We start from the raw sequence: 17633 nt of genomic DNA, 5'->3' as shown, positions 1-17633 counted from the left end.
TTACGTTATATGCCATAACGTTATAACGTATTACGTTATAACGTATTACGATATATGGTATAACGTTATAACGTATTACGTTATATGCTATAACGTCATATGGTATAACGTTATAATGTATAACATCATATTGTATATCGATATAGCGTAATACGTTATATTTTATAACGTCATATGGTATAACGTTATAACGTATTACGTTATAAGCTATAACGTCATATGGTATAACGTTATAACGTATTTCGTTATATGGTATTACGTTATAACGTATTACGTTATATGATATTACGTTATAACGTATTACGTTATGTGGTATGACGTTATATCGTGTTACGTTATATGGTATAACGTCATATGGTATAACGTTATAACGTATTACGTTATATGGCATAACGTTATAACGTATTACATTATGTGGTAATACGTTATAACGTATTACGTTATATGGTATAACGTTATAACGTATTACGTTATATGGTATATCGTCTCATGGTATTACGTCATAACGTATTAAGTTATATGGTATAACGTAACAACATGTTACGTTGTATGCTATAACGTCATATGGTATAACGGTATTACGTATTACGTTATATGGTATTACGTTATAACGTATTACGTTATATGGTAAAACGTCATAACGTATTACGTAATATGGTATAACGTCATATGGTATAACGTTATAATGTATTACGCCATATTGTATAACGTTATAACGAAATACGTTATATGGTATAACGTCATATGGTATAGCGTTATAACGTATTACGTTATATGCTATAACGTCATATGGTATAACGTTATGACGTATTACGTTATATGGTATTACGTCATAACGTATTACGTTATATGGTATAACGTCATATGGTATAACGTCATAATGTATTACTTCATATTGTATAACGTTATAACGTAATACGTTATATGGTATTACGTTATAACGTATTACGTTATATGGTATAACGTTATAACGTATTGCGTTATATGGTATTACGTTATAACGTATTACGTTATATGGTATAACGTTATAACGTATTACGTTATATGCTATAATGTCATATGGTATAACGTTATAACGTATTACGTTATATGGTATAACGTTCTAACGTATTACGTTATATGGTATAACGTTATAACGTATTACGTTATATGCTATAATGTCATATTTTATAACGTTATAACGTATTACGTTATATGGTATCACGTTATAACGTATTACGTTATATGGCATAACGTTATAACGTATTACGTTATAACGTATTACGATATATGGTATAACGTTATAACGTATTACGTTATAAGCTATAACGTCATATGGTATAACGTTATAACGTATTTCGTTATATGGTATTACGTTATAACGTATTACGTTATATGATATTACGTTATAACGTATTACGTTATGTGGTATGACGTTATAACGTGTTACGTTATATGGTATAACGTCATATGGTATAACGTTATAACGTATTACGTTATATGGCATAACGTTATAACGTATTACATTATGTGGTAATACGTTATAACGTATTACGTTATATGGTATAACGTTATAACGTATTACGTTATATGGTATATCGTCTCATGGTATTACGTCATAACGTATTACGTTATATGGTATAACGTAACAACATGTTACGTTGTATGCTATAACGTCATATGGTATAACGGTATTACGTATTACGTTATATGGTATTACGTTATAACGTATTACGTTATATGGTAAAACGTCATAACGTATTACGTAATATGGTATAACGTCATATGGTATAACGTTATAATGTATTACGCCATATTGTATAACGTTATAACGTTATACGTTATATGGTATAACGTCATATGGTATAACGTTATAACGTATTACGTTATATGTTATAACGTTATAACGTATTACGTTATATGCTATAATGTCATATGGTATAACGTTATAACGTATTACGTTATATGGCATTACGTTATAACATATTACGTTATATGGTATAACGTTATAACTTATTACGTTATATGGTATTACGTTATAACGTATTACGTTATATGGTATAAAGTTATAACGTATTGCGTTATATGGTATTACGTTATAACGTATCACGTTATATGTTATAACGTTATAACGTATTACGTTATATGCTATAATGTCATATGGTATAACGTTATAACGTATTACGTTATATGGTATAACGTTATAACGTATTAGGTTATATGGCATAACGTCGTATGGTATAAGGTTATAACATATTACGTTATATGGTATAACGTTATAACGTATTACGTTATATGGTATAACGTTATAACGTATTACGTTATATGGTATAACGTCATATGGTATAACGTTATAACGTAATACGTTATATGGTATTACGTTATAACGTATTACGTTATATGGTATAACGTTATAACGTATTACGTTATATAGTATAACGTCATATGGTATAACGTTATAACGTATTACGTTATATGGTATTACGTAATAACGTAATACGTTATATGGTATAACGTTATAACGTATTACTTTATATGCTAGAACGTCATATGGTATAACGTTATAACGTATTACGTTATATGGTATTACGTTATATGGTATAACGTTATAACGTATTACGTTATATAGTATAACGTCATATGGTATAACGTTATAACGTATTACGTTATATGGTATTACGTTATAACGTATTACGTTATATGGTATAACGTTATAACGTATTACCTTATATGTTATAACGTCATATGGTATAACGTTATAACGTATTACGTTATATGGTATAACGTTATAACGTATTACGTTATATGGTATGACGTTATAACGTATTACGTTATATGGTATAACGTTATAACGTATTAGGTTATATGGTATAACGTCGTATGGTATAAGGTTATAACATATTACGTTATATGGTATAACGTTATAACGTATTACGTTATATGGTATAACGTCATATGGTATAACGTTATAACGTATTTCGTTATATGGTATTACGTTATAACGTATTACGTTATATGGTATAACGTTATAACGTATTGCGTTATATGGTATTACGTTATAACGTGTCACGTTATATGTTATAACGTTATAACGTATTACGTTATATGCTATAATGTCATATGGTATAACGTTATAACGTATTACGTTATATGGCATTACGTTATAACGTATTACGTTATATGGTATTACGTCATAACGTATTACGTTATATGGTATAACGTCATATGGTATAACGTTATGACGTATTACGTTATATGGTAATACGTCATAACGTATTACGTTATATGGTATAACGTCATATGATATAACGTTATAACGTATTACGTTATAAGCTATAACGTCATATGGTATAACGTTATAACGTATTTCGTTATATGGTATTACGTTATAACGTATTATGTTATATGGTATAACGTTATAACTTATTACGTTATATGGTATTACGTTATAACGTATTACGTTATATGGTATAACGTTATAACGTATTACGTTATATGCTATAACATCATATGGTATAACGTTATAACGTATTACGTTATATGGTATTACGTCATATGGTATAACGTTATAACGTATTACGTTATATGGTATCACGTTATAACGTATTACGTTATATGGTATAGCGTTATAACGTATTACGTTATATAGTATAACGTCATATGGTATAACGTCATAACGTATTACGTTATATGGTATTACGTAATAACGTAATACGTTATATGGTATAACGTTATAACGTATTGCGTTATATGGTATAACGTTCTAACGTATTACGTTATATGGTATAACGTTATAACGTATTACGTTATATGGTATTACGTCATAACGTATTACGTTATATGGTATAACGTTATAATGTATTACGTTATATGGTATAACGTCATAACGTATTACGTTATATGGTATAACGTTATAATGTATTACGTTATATGGTATAACGTTATAACGTATTACGTTATATAGTATAACGTCATATGGTATAACGTTATAACGTATTACGTTATATGGTATAACGTTATAACGTATTACGTTATATAGTATAACGTCATATGGTATAACGTTATAACGTATTACGTTATATGGTATCACGTTATAACGTATTACGTTATATGGTATTACGTCATAACGTATTACGTTATATGGTATAACGTTATAATGTATTACGTTATATGGTATAACGTCATATGGTATAACGTTATAACGTAATACGTTATATGGTATTACGTTATAACGTATTACGTTATATGGTATAACGTTATAACGTATTACGTTATATAGTATAACGTCATATGGTATAACGTTATAACGTATTACGTTATATGGTATAACGTTATAACGTATTACGTTATATGCTATAACGTCATATGGTATATCGTTATATGGTATTACGTTATAACGTATTACGTTATATGCTATAACGTCATATGGTATAACGTTATATGGTATTACGTTATAACGTATTACGTTATATGGTATTACGTTATAACGTATTACGTTATATGGTATAACGTTATAACGTATTACGTTATATGGTATTACGTCATAACGTATTACGTTATATGGTATAACGTCATATGGTATAACGTTATGACGTATTACGTTATATGGTATTACGTCATAACGTATTACGTTATATGGTATAACGTTATAACGTATTACGTTATATGCTATAACGTCATATGGTATAACGTCATAATGTATTACTTCATATTGTATAACGTTATAACGTAATACGTTATATGGTATAACGTTATAACGTATTACGTTGTATGGTATTACGTAATAACGTAATACGTTATATGGTATAACGTTATAACGTATTACGTTATATGCTATAACGTCATATGGTATAACGTTATAACGTATTACGTTATATGGTATTACGTTATAACGTATTACGTTATATGGTATAACGTTATAACGTATTACGTTATATGGTATTACGTCATATGGTATAACGTTATAACGTATTACGTTATATGGTATCCCGTTATAACGTATTACGTTATATGGTATAGCGTTATAACGTATTACGTTATATAGTATAACGTCATATGGTATAACGTCATAACGTATTACGTTATATGGTATTACGTATTAACGTAATACGTTATATGGTATAACGTTATAACGTATTGCGTTATATGGTATAACGTTCTAACGTATTACGTTATATGGTATAACGTTATAACGTATTACGTTATATGGTATTACGTCATAACGTATTACGTTATATGGTATAACGTTATAATGTATTACGTTATATGGTATAACGTCATAACGTATTACGTTATATGGTATAACGTTATAATGTATTACGTTATATGGTATAACGTCATATGGTATAACGTTATAACGTAATACGTTATATGGTTTTACGTTATAACGTATTACGTTATATGGTATAACGTTATAACGTATTACGTTATATAGTATAACGTCATATGGTATAACGTTATAACGTATTACGTTATATGGTATCACGTTATAACGTATTACGTTATATGGTATTACGTCATAACGTATTACGTTATATGGTATAACGTTATAATGTATTACGTTATATGGTATAACGTCATATGGTATAACGTTATAACGTAATACGTTATATGGTATTACGTTATAACGTATTACGTTATATGGTATAACGTTATAACGTATTACGTTATATAGTATAACGTCATATGGTATAACGTCATAACGTATTACGTTATATGGTATTACGTAATAACGTAATACGTTATATGGTATAACGTTATAACGTATTACGTTATATGCTATAACGTCATATGGTATAGCGTTATAACGTATTACGTTATATGGTATTACGTTATATGGTATAACGTTATAACGTATTACGTTATATAGTATAACGTCATATGGTATAACGTTATAACGTATTACGTTATATGGTATTACGTAATAACGTAATACGTTATATGGTATAACGTTATAACGTATTACTTTATATGCTAGAACGTCATATGGTATAACGTTATAACGTATTACGTTATATAGTATAACGTCATATGGTATAACGTTATAACGTATTACGTTATATGGTATTACGTAATAACGTAATACGTTATATGGTATAACGTTATAACGTATTACGTTATATGCTATAACGTCATATGGTATAACGTTATAACGTATTACGTTATATGGTATTACGTTATAACGTATTACGTTATATGGTATAACGTTATAACGTATTACGTTATATGGTATTACGTCATAACGTATTACGTTATATGGTATAACGTCATATGGTATGACGTTATGACGTATTACGTTATATGGTATTACGTCATAACGTATTACGTTATATGGTATAACGTTATAACGTATTACGTTATATGCTATAACGTCATATGGTATAACGTTATATGGTATTACGTTATAACGTATTACGTTATATGGTATTACGTTATAACGTATTACGTTATATGGTATAACGTTATAACGTATTACGTTATATGGTATTACGTCATAACGTATTACGTTATATGGTATAACGTCATATGGTATAACGTTATGACGTATTACGTTATATGGTATTACGTCATAACGTATTACGTTATATGGTATAACGTCATATGATATAACGTTATAACGTATTACGTTATAAGCTATAACGTCATATGGTATAACGTTATAACGTATTTCGTTATATGGTATTACGTTATAACGTATTATGTTATATGGTATAACGTTATAACGTATTGCGTTATATGGTATTACGTTATAACGTATCACGTTATATGGTATAACGTTATAACGTATTACGTTATATGCTATAATGTCATATGGTATAACGTTATAACGTATTACGTTATATGGTATCACGTTATAACGTGTTACGTTATATGGTATTACGTTATAACGTATTACGATATATGGTATAACGTTATAACGTATTACGTTATATGCTATAACGTCATATGGTATAACGTTATAATGTATTACATCATATTGTATATCGTTATAGCGTAATACGTTATATGGTTTAACGTCATATGGTATAACGTTATAACGTATTACGTTATAAGCTATAACGTCATATGGTATAACGTTATAACTTATTTCGTTATATGGTATTATGTTATAACGTATTACGTTATATGGTATAACGTTATAACGTATTGCGTTATATGGTATAACGTTCTAACGTATTACGTTATATGGTATAACGTTATAACGTATTACGTTATATGGTATTACGTTATAACGTATTACGTTATATGGTATTACGTTATAACGTATTACGTTATATGGTATAACGTTATAACGTATTACGTTATATGGTATTACGACATAACGTATTACGTTATATGGTATAACGTCATATGGTATAACGTTATGACGTACTACGTTATATGGTATTACGTCATAACGTATTACGTTATATGGTATAACGCTATAACGTATTACGTTATATGCTATAACGTCATATGGTATAACGTTATAATGTATTACATCATATTGTATAACGTTATAACGTTATACGTTATATGGTATAACGTCATATGGTATAACGTTATAACGTATTACGTTATAAGCTATAACGTCATATGGTATAACGTTATAACGTATTTCGTTATATGGTATTACGTTATAACGTATTACGCTATATGGTATAACGTTATAACGTATTGCGTTATATGGTATTACGTTATAACGTATCTCGTTATATGGTATAACGTTATAACGTATTACGTTATATGCTATAATGTCATATGGTATAACGTTATAACGTATTACGTTATATGGTATCACGTTATAACGTATTACGTTATATGGCATAACGTTATAACGTATTACGTTATAACGTATTACGATATATGGTATAACGTTATAACGTATTACCTTATATGTTATAACGTCATATGGTATAACGTTATAACGTATTACGTTATATGGTATAACGTTATAACGTATTACGTTATATGGTATAACGTTATAACGTATTACGTTAAATGGTATAACGTTATAACGTATTAGGTTATATGGTATAACGTCGTATGGTATAAGGTTATAACATATTACGTTATATGGTATAACGTTATAACGTATTACGTTATATGGTATAACGTTATAACGTAATACGTTGTATGGTATTACGTAATAGCGTAATACGTTATATGGTATAACGTTATAACGTATTACGTTATATGCTATAACGTCATATGGTATAACGTTATAACGTATTACGTTATATGGTATTACGTTATAACGTATTACGTTATATGGTATAACGTTATAACGTATTACGTTATATGGTATTACGTCATAACGTATTACGTTATATGGTATAACGTCATATGGTATAACGTTATGACGTATTACGTTATATGGTATTACGTCATAACGTATTACGTTATATGGTATAACGTTATAACGTATTACGTTATATGCTATAACGTCATATGGTATAACGTCATAATGTATTACTTCATATTGTATAACGTTATAACGTAATACGTTATATGGTATAACGTCATATGGTATAACGTTATAACGTATTACGTTATAAGCTATAACGTCATATGGTATAACGTTATAACGTATTTCGTTATATGGTATTACGTTATAACGTATTACGTTATATGGTATAACGTTATAACGTATTGCGTTATATGGTATTACGTTATAACGTATTACGTTATATGGTATAACGTTATAACGTATTACGTTATATGCTATAATGTCATATGGTATAACGTTATAACGTATTACGTTATATGGTATAACGTTATAACGTATTACGATATAAGCTATAACGTCATATGGTATAACGTTATAACGTATTTCGTTATATCGTATTACGTTATAACGTATTACGTTATATGGTATAACGTTATAACGTATTGCGTTATATGGTATTACGTTATAACGTATTACGTTATATGGTATAACGTTATAACGTATTACGTTATATGCTATAATGTCATATGGTATAACGTTATAACGTATTACGTTATATGGTATAACGTTCTAACGTATTACGTTATATGGTATTACGTCATATGGTATAACGTTATAACGTATTACGTTATATGGTATCCCGTTATAACGTATTACGTTATATGGTATAGCGTTATAACGTATTACGTTATATAGTATAACGTCATATGGTATAACGTCATAACGTATTACGTTATATGGTATTACGTAATAACGTAATACGTTATATGGTATAACGTTATAACGTATTGCGTTATATGGTATAACGTTCTAACGTATTACGTTATATGGTATAACGTTATAACGTATTACGTTATATGGTATTACGTCATAACGTATTACGTTATATGGTATAACGTTATAATGTATTACGTTATATGGTATAACGTCATAACGTATTACGTTATATGGTATAACGTTATAATGTATTACGTTATATGGTATAACGTCATATGGTATAACGTTATAACGTAATACGTTATATGGTATTACGTTATAACGTATTACGTTATATGGTATAACGTTATAACGTATTACGTTATATAGTATAACGTCATATGGTATAACGTTATAACGTATTACGTTATATGGTATCACGTTATAACGTATTACGTTATATGGTATTACGTCATAACGTATTACGTTATATGGTATAACGTTATAATGTATTACGTTATATGGTATAACGTCATATGGTATAACGTTATAACGTAATACGTTATATGGTATTACGTTATAACGTATTACGTTATATGGTATAACGTTATAACGTATTACGTTATATAGTATAACGTCATATGGTATAACGTCATAACGTATTACGTTATATGGTATTACGTAATAACGTAATACGTTATATGGTATAACGTTATAACGTATTACGTTATATGCTATAACGTCATATGGTATAGCGTTATAACGTATTACGTTATATGGTATTATGTTATATGGTATAACGTTATAACGTATTACGTTATATAGTATAACGTCATATGGTATAACGTTATAACGTATTACGTTATATGGTATTACGTAATAACGTAATACGTTATATGGTATAACGTTATAACGTATTACTTTATATGCTAGAACGTCATATGGTATAACGTTATAACGTATTACGTTATATAGTATAACGTCATATGGTATAACGTTATAACGTATTACGTTATATGGTATTACGTAATAACGTAATACGTTATATGGTATAACGTTATAACGTATTACGTTATATGCTATAACGTCATATGGTATAACGTTATAACGTATTACGTTATATGGTATTACGTTATAACGTATTACGTTATATGGTATAACGTTATAACGTATTACGTTATATGGTATTACGTCATAACGTATTACGTTATATGGTATAACGTCATATGGTATGACGTTATGACGTATTACGTTATATGGTATTACGTCATAACGTATTACGTTATATGGTATAACGTTATAACGTATTACGTTATATGCTATAACGTCATATGGTATAACGTTATATGGTATTACGTTATAACGTATTACGTTATATGGTATTACGTTATAACGTATTACGTTATATGGTATAACGTTATAACGTATTACGTTATATGGTATTACGTCATAACGTATTACGTTATATGGTATAACGTCATATGGTATAACGTTATGACGTATTACGTTATATGGTATTACGTCATAACGTATTACGTTATATGGTATAACGTCATATGATATAACGTTATAACGTATTACGTTATAAGCTATAACGTCATATGGTATAACGTTATAACGTATTTCGTTATATGGTATTACGTTATAACGTATTATGTTATATGGTATAACGTTATAACGTATTGCGTTATATGGTATTACGTTATAACGTATCACGTTATATGGTATAACGTTATAACGTATTACGTTATATGCTATAATGTCATATGGTATAACGTTATAACGTATTACGTTATATGGTATCACGTTATAACGTGTTACGTTATATGGTATTACGTTATAACGTATTACGATATATGGTATCACGTTATAACGTGTTACGTTATATGGTATTACGTTATAACGTATTACGATATATGGTATAACGTTATAACGTATTACGTTATATGCTATAACGTCATATGGTATAACGTTATAATGTATTACATCATATTGTATATCGTTATAGCGCAATACGTTATATGGTTTAACGTCATATGGTATAACGTTATAACGTATTACGTTATAAGCTATAACGTCATATGGTATAACGTTATAACTTATTTCGTTATATGGTATTATGTTATAACGTATTACGTTATATGGTATAACGTTATAACGTATTGCGTTATATGGTATAACGTTCTAACGTATTACGTTATATGGTATAACGTTATAACGTATTACGTTATATGGTATTACGTTATAACGTATTACGTTATATGGTATTACGTTATAACGTATTACGTTATATGGTATAACGTTATAACGTATTACGTTATATGGTATTACGACATAACGTATTACGTTATATGGTATAACGTCATATGGTATAACGTTATGACGTACTACGTTATATGGTATTACGTCATAACGTATTACGTTATATGGTATAACGCTATAACGTATTACGTTATATGCTATAACGTCATATGGTATAACGTTATAATGTATTACATCATATTGTATAACGTTATAACGTTATACGTTATATGGTATAACGTCATATGGTATAACGTATTTCGTATGGTTATAACGTATTACGTTATAAGCTATAACGTCATATGGTATAACGTTATAACGTATTTCGTTATATGGTATTACGTTATAACGTATTACGCTATATGGTATAACGTTATAACGTATTGCGTTATATGGTATTACGTTATAACGTATCTCGTTATATGGTATAACGTTATAACGTATTACGTTATATGCTATAATGTCATATGGTATAACGTTATAACGTATTACGTTATATGGTATCACGTTATAACGTATTACGTTATATGGCATAACGTTATAACGTATTACGTTATAACGTATTACGATATATGGTATAACGTTATAACGTATTACCTTATATGTTATAACGTCATATGGTATAACGTTATAACGTATTACGTTATATGGTATAACGTTATAACGTATTACGTTATATGGTATAACGTTATAACGTATTACGTTAAATGGTATAACGTTATAACGTATTAGGTTATATGGTATAACGTCGTATGGTATAAGGTTATAACATATTACGTTATATGGTATAACGTTATAACGTATTACGTTATATGGTATAACGTTATAACGTAATACGTTGTATGGTATTACGTAATAACGTAATACGTTATATGGTATAACGTTATAACGTATTACGTTATATGCTATAACGTCATATGGTATAACGTTATAACGTATTACGTTATATGGTATTACGTTATAACGTATTACGTTATATGGTATAACGTTATAACGTATTACGTTATATGGTATTACGTCATAACGTATTACGTTATATGGTATAACGTCATATGGTATAACGTTATGACGTATTACGTTATATGGTATTACGTCATAACGTATTACGTTATATGGTATAACGTTATAACGTATTACGTTATATGCTATAACGTCATATGGTATAACGTCATAATGTATTACTTCATATTGTATAACGTTATAACGTAATACGTTATATGGTATAACGTCATATGGTATAACGTTATAACGTATTACGTTATAAGCTATAACGTCATATGGTATAACGTTATAACGTATTTCGTTATATGGTATTACGTTATAACGTATTACGTTATATGGTATAACGTTATAACGTATTGCGTTATATGGTATTACGTTATAACGTATTACGTTATATGGTATAACGTTATAACGTATTACGTTATATGCTATAATGTCATATGGTATAACGTTATAACGTATTACGTTATATGGTATAACGTTATAACGTATTACGATATAAGCTATAACGTCATATGGTATAACGTTATAACGTATTTCGTTATATCGTATTACGTTATAACGTATTACGTTATATGGTATAACGTTATAACGTATTGCGTTATATGGTATTACGTTATAACGTATTACGTTATATGGTATAACGTTATAACGTATTACGTTATATGCTATAATGTCATATGGTATAACGTTATAACGTATTACGTTATATGGTATAACGTTCTAACGTATTACGTTATATGGTATAACGTTATAACGTATTACGTTATATGGTATTACGTTATAACGTATTACGTTATATGGTATTACGTTATAACGTATTACGTTATATGGTACACCGTTATAACGTATTACGTTATATGGTATTACGTCTTAACGTATTACGTTATATGGTATAACGTCATATGGTATAACGTTATGACGTATTACGTTATATGGTATTACGTCATAACGTATTACGTTATATGGTATAACGCTATAACGTAATACGTTATATGCTATAACGTCATATGGTATAACGTTATAATGTATTACATCATATTGTATAACGTTATAACGTTATACGTTATATGGTATAACGTCATATGGTATAACGTTATAACGTATTACGTTATAAGCTATAACGTCATATGGTATAACGTTATAACGTATTTCGTTATATGGTATTACGTTATAACGTATTACGTTATATGGTATAACGTTATAACGTATTGCGTTATATGGTATTACGTTATAACGTATCACGTTATATGTTATAACGTTATAACGTATTACGTTATATGCTATAATGTCATATGGTATAACGTTATAACGTATTACGTTATATGGCATTACGTTATAACATATTACGTTATATGGTATAACGTTATAACTTATTACGTTATATGGTATTACGTTATAACGTATTACGTTATATGGTATAACGTTATAACGTATTGCGTTATATGGTATTACGTTATAACGTATCACGTTATATGTTATAACGTTATAACGTATTACGTTATATGCTATAATGTCATATGGTATAACGTTATAACGTATTACGTTATATGGTATAACGTTATAACGTATTAGGTTATATGGCATAACGTCGTATGGTATAAGGTTATAACATATTACGTTATATGGTATAACGTTATAACGTATTACGTTATATGGTATAACGTTATAACGTATTACGTTATATGGTATAACGTCATATGGTATAACGTTATAACGTAATACGTTATATGGTATTACGTTATATGGTATAACGTTATAACGTATTACCTTTTATGGTATAACATCATATAGTATAACGTTATAACGTATTACGTTATATGGTATAACGTTATATGGTATAACGTTATAACGTATTACCTTATATGGTATTACGTCATATGGTATAACGTTATAACGTATTACGTTATATGGTATCACGTTATAACGTGTTACGTTATATGGTATTACGTCATAACGTATTACGTTATATGGTATAACGTTATAACGTATTACGTTATATGCTATAATGTCATATGGTATAACGTTATAACGTATTACGTTATATGGTATCACGTTATAACGTGTTACGTTATATGGTATTACGTTATAACGTATTACGATATATGGTATAACGTTATAACGTATTACGTTATATGCTATAACGTCATATGGTATAACGTTATAATGTATTACATCATATTGTATATCGTTATAGCGTAATACGTTATATGGTTTAACGTCATATGGTATAACGTTATAACGTATTACGTTATAAGCTATAACGTCATATGGTATAACGTTATAACTTATTTCGTTATATGGTATTATGTTATAACGTATTACGTTATATGGTATAACGTTATAACGTATTGCGTTATATGGTATAACGTTCTAACGTATTACGTTATATGGTATAACGTTATAACGTATTACGTTATATGGTATTACGTTATAACGTATTACGTTATATGGTATTACGTTATAACGTATTACGTTATATGGTATAACGTTATAACGTATTACGTTATATGGTATTACGACATAACGTATTACGTTATATGGTATAACGTCATATGGTATAACGTTATGACGTACTACGTTATATGGTATTACGTCATAACGTATTACGTTATATGGTATAACGCTATAACGTATTACGTTATATGCTATAACGTCATATGGTATAACGTTATAATGTATTACATCATATTGTATAACGTTATAACGTTATACGTTATATGGTATAACGTCATATGGTATAACGTTATAACGTATTACGTTATAAGCTATAACGTCATATGGTATAACGTTATAACGTATTTCGTTATATGGTATTACGTTATAACGTATTACGCTATATGGTATAACGTTATAACGTATTGCGTTATATGGTATTACGTTATAACGTATCTCGTTATATGGTATAACGTTATAACGTATTACGTTATATGCTATAATGTCATATGGTATAACGTTATAACGTATTACGTTATATGGTATCACGTTATAACGTATTACGTTATATGGCATAACGTTATAACGTATTACGTTATAACGTATTACGATATATGGTATAACGTTATAACGTATTACCTTATATGTTATAACGTCATATGGTATAACGTTATAACGTATTACGTTATATGGTATAACGTTATAACGTATTACGTTATATGGTATAACGTTATAACGTATTACGTTAAATGGTATAACGTTATAACGTATTAGGTTATATGGTATAACGTCGTATGGTATAAGGTTATAACATATTACGTTATATGGTATAACGTTATAACGTATTACGTTATATGGTATAACGTTATAACGTAATACGTTGTATGGTATTACGTAATAACGTAATACGTTATATGGTATAACGTTATAACGTATTACGTTATATGCTATAACGTCATATGGTATAACGTTATAACGTATTACGTTATATGGTATTACGTTATAACGTATTACGTTATATGGTATAACGTTATAACGTATTACGTTATATGGTATTACGTCATAACGTATTACGTTATATGGTATAACGTCATATGGTATAACGTTATGACGTATTACGTTATATGGTATTACGTCATAACGTATTACGTTATATGGTATAACGTTATAACGTATTACGTTATATGCTATAACGTCATATGGTATAACGTCATAATGTATTACTTCATATTGTATAACGTTATAACGTAATACGTTATATGGTATAACGTCATATGGTATAACGTTATAACGTATTACGTTATAAGCTATAACGTCATATGGTATAACGTTATAACGTATTTCGTTATATGGTATTACGTTATAACGAATTACGTTATATGGTATAACGTTATAACGTATTGCGTTATATGGTATTACGTTATAACGTATTACGTTATATGGTATAACGTTATAACGTATTACGTTATATGCTATAATGTCATATGGTATAACGTTATAACGTATTACGTTATATGGTATAACGTTATAACGTATTACGATATAAGCTATAACGTCATATGGTATAACGTTATAACGTATTTCGTTATATCGTATTACGTTATAACGTATTACGTTATATGGTATAACGTTATAACGTATTGCGTTATATGGTATTACGTTATAACGTATTACGTTATATGGTATAACGTTATAACGTATTACGTTATATGCTATAATGTCATATGGTATAACGTTATAACGTATTACGTTATATGGTATAACGTTCTAACGTATTACGTTATATGGTATTACGTCATATGGTATAACGTTATAACGTATTACGTTATATGGTATCCCGTTATAACGTATTACGTTATATGGTATAGCGTTATAACGTATTACGTTATATAGTATAACGTCATATGGTATAACGTCATAACGTATTACGTTATATGGTATTACGTAATAACGTAATACGTTATATGGTATAACGTTATAACGTATTGCGTTATATGGTATAACGTTCTAACGTATTACGTTATATGGTATAACGTTATAACGTATTACGTTATATGGTATTACGTCATAACGTATTACGTTATATGGTATAACGTTATAATGTATTACGTTATATGGTATAACGTCATAACGTATTACGTTATATGGTATAACGTTATAATGTATTACGTTATATGGTATAACGTCATATGGTATAACGTTATAACGTAATACGTTATATGGTATTACGTTATAACGTATTACGTTATATGGTATAACGTTATAACGTATTACGTTATATAGTATAACGTCATATGGTATAACGTTATAACGTATTACGTTATATGGTATCACGTTATAACGTATTACGTTATATGGTATTACGTCATAACGTATTACGTTATATGGTATAACGTTATAATGTATTACGTTATATGGTATAACGTCATATGGTATAACGTTATAACGTAATACGTTATATGGTATTACGTTATAACGTATTACGTTATATGGTATAACGTTATAACGTATTACGTTATATAGTATAACGTCATATGGTATAACGTCATAACGTATTACGTTATATGGTATTACGTAATAACGTAATACGTTATATGGTATAACGTTATAACGTATTACGTTATATGCTATAACGTCATATGGTATAGCGTTATAACGTATTACGTTATATGGTATTACGTTATATGGTATAACGTTATAACGTATTACGTTATATAGTATAACGTCATATGGTATAACGTTATAACGTATTACGTTATATGGTATTACGTAATAACGTAATACGTTATAT

Source organism: Bombus huntii, chromosome 4 (genome assembly GCF_024542735.1).
Source record: "Bombus huntii isolate Logan2020A chromosome 4, iyBomHunt1.1, whole genome shotgun sequence".
Taxonomy (NCBI): domain Eukaryota; kingdom Metazoa; phylum Arthropoda; class Insecta; order Hymenoptera; family Apidae; genus Bombus; species Bombus huntii.
Note: the sequence above shows the minus strand (reverse complement) of the source record.